We start from the raw sequence: 2,970 nt of genomic DNA, 5'->3' as shown, positions 1-2,970 counted from the left end.
GCTCTTCCTGCCCGGCCCCCGTCGCAGAGGTGGGAGGCAGGAGAGCTGCCTGCCGGGGACCTTCCGCTGCCCCGGTGCCCATAGAGCCGGGCTGCCTCGCTGCTCCCGACCGTAGGTAGTCGCCGCAGTCGGTGCCCCAGGTGGGGACGTACCGCTGTTCTGTCATGCAAGTAAAACATGTGTTCGGTCCCCCCAGTAAACCCCTGAGACCTGAGAGTTGTTTTCATATATGTACCCTGTGTATGTAAGTATGAAACTTAAATTACAAGCAGCCAAGACTCTGTCGCTACGTTAGTGATTATTTTCTGACCTGTGATGTGACTGACTCCTTACAAGTGTGATGTCAGCCTTCCTATGCATTACCCCCTTGAGCAAGAAGCCTGGGGTTGGTTTTTCTTTCTTTTTAAAGGCGTATTGACTAGTTAGTTGCGTCAGACTGGCAAGAAACAAAAGGTAAGTAACAGAAAGCAATGGGTAATCCAATTGTATTAAATCTCTTTCCAAAACTCACAATTTAAAACTTCCTATGTAAAACTGACTTAAGGTGGGATATTCATAGGCCTCTGCTTCTAGTTGTTTCACAAATTAAATGTAGTGCTAAAGCACTGACTTTTTTAAATTAAAAACTTATTTGTAGTATCTGTTTTGATACTATATGATATGGGAAAAGGAGCTTTATATGTGAACATGAGTTAAATCTGTACATAACCTTCATTGATATATGAGAACTAGTCTTTTGAAATGCATGTTGTATGAACGTGTGTGGGGTTTATTCCTCAACTGTTTTATTTAAAGGTAGCAACTTGTTTTAAAATACACATATGCATTTTTGTATACCTATGTGCTTTTCCAGCTTGCAGGCCAGAAACTGACTCGGGAATGGAAGTAGTTGTTTAGTGTGGAAGGCTACCTGTTAAGGCTGAATCCTAGCAATGGTTAGCCTTGAGCTACAGCTTGCTTCAAGTGATGTCAGCACATGATAGTGTCACTTGGGTGAGGATCCTGCTTTGGAGGAACTGCCTGTATCAACCCCCAGTCACTAGGCCATCAGTGAATAGATGGGTGTAGCTAAGTACTATCGCTGTCTTTAGAAGCTCGTTGTGTGCACAGGGTTGCTCCTCTTGTGTGACTCCTTGTATGTAATGAAAATCAGCTTCTTGAGTAGATTTGCTTATATTTACTAAGCACGATTTCAAACTGAAACTTACTGGCATCACAGAGCTTGTTTGCTGGAAGTTTATTGAAATCCAGGAGGTGAGAGACACATATTTGTGGAAGATAGAGCAGTCTAATTCAGAATTTATTCCTCTAAAGAGAAAATAAATATGGGGTGTGAAATGACTGATAAAATTCTGCTGATAATGGAGTCTTGGTTTGAGTGAACTTGTAGTTGCTGAACGTCTGCTTTAAATTGCACTGTAATTATTGGGTAGTTGTGTGTGGTTTAAATTTATTTTACTATTTTTGTCATATTTTTCTTCGCTCATCTTTTACTTTTCTCCTTTATCAACTTCGAAGATTCTGAAGACTTTTCTGAGCCTGCTCAGATAGACACAGAAGCTACAGCTGCAAAAGAAAACCAGCAAAGCTCTGTTTATTGAAAGTAGTTTGTATTTCTATTCTGTTCTGCTTTAATATTAATATGCAGAGATGTCTATGATTTGAAAAACTTCACATTTTCTCTGTTTCTACTCTATGTATATTCAGAAAACTATTTCTGTTATTGAGCTGTTTCCCCTGCCTTGCTCTCATCTTCTCCTCATCTTTTTTTCTCTTTGTAACTTGGGTGAAGCTTATTTCCCAAGAGAACAGAAGAGTATCTGTTCCGAGGGAGAACTGGGAAGCTTTGCTAGGCACCAGAGAGTTTGGTACAAAATTCTTCTTTTTTGACTACCAAGATTTATTTAACCAAAACTTCTTAGATTCTGTACACTGATTAGAATAACAGTTCATGTCAACTCTGGAATAACTGTGTATCTTCTTTTTCTGACCTTTAATTCCAATTCTCAACCTGTTTGTTTTATTATCTTTTTGCTTCTCTCTTTTTTGTCAACTTCCCTCTTTCTTGAAGGGTGGAAGAACATTCTGAGAAGTTTCCAGTCAAGTTTATCAAAACCAGTAAACTACTTGGCTTTTAGAAGAAACTTCTCCTGAGGTGGAGATGCCTGTGTCAGGGTTTCTGTCAGCAGCAATGGGTTGCTTTACCACAAGTTGTAGTTCTCACGTTTTTTTGTCTTGCACCCTGCACCAAAATAGCTTAAATCCTCCTACAAAATGTACTTTGTACTTTATGTAGCTTTCCATTTTGTAGTGACTTGTATGTATTTATTGCCTGGCAAATAACGTGGTAAACATTATGGACTGCTGAGTGGCTAACCTGCCTGTTGGGTTGGAAATTCCTAGAATACTGGGGTGAAGAAAGCAGGAATTGTCATGTTGTCCCCAGATAAGTAATTCCATTGCTTTTTTGAACTCTTTAAGTTTGAGTTTAGATGTTGTCTATTCTGTAGTCCTGGTCTTCAGCAGAGCAGAAGGAAATGAATGCCTGTTGGAGCAGCATGCAGTGTGGAGGCTCAGACACTCAGCTGATGCTGTAGAAAAGCTTCTTCCCCTGCCTGCAACTGCTAATTTATAACTGTATAGAGTAATATATTAGGGTGTTTTTTGTTTCTGGAAAACTTGATAGATGAAGCTTCCAAGGTGACATTCCTAAGATTTCTCTAAGTGTCAGTAATCCATGAGTCCCCTATTCAGTTCTGAGCTTCTGTATTGTCTCTTTGGAAAGCTGCTACATACATTTATATCTACATGTCTAGATTTGTATAAAGAAAAAAAGCACTCAGAGAAAGTCTGTTTTCCTTGTTGGTACCAGGTTTGGTGGGTTTTTTTCTCCAAATGTAGCAGTTCTAGCACAGTTTGTCTGAATGGAATTGCTTCCTTCCAGTGGAAGACTGCTAGGACTCCAGCAAT

General features: G+C 39.8%; 1 protein-coding gene across 1 annotated transcript in view; it reads left to right on the top strand.

Moving 5' to 3' along the window:
- Positions 1-2,970, top strand: part of TES (testin LIM domain protein) — a 32,136-nt gene that overhangs the window by 3,704 nt on the left and 25,462 nt on the right. The gene's annotated exons all lie outside the window — the stretch shown is intronic.

This window comes from Corvus brachyrhynchos, unplaced genomic scaffold, assembly GCF_000691975.1.
Source record: "Corvus brachyrhynchos isolate BGI_N302 unplaced genomic scaffold, ASM69197v1 scaffold32, whole genome shotgun sequence".
Lineage (NCBI taxonomy): Eukaryota > Metazoa > Chordata > Aves > Passeriformes > Corvidae > Corvus > Corvus brachyrhynchos.
This window is presented reverse-complemented; position numbering and strand designations above follow the sequence as displayed.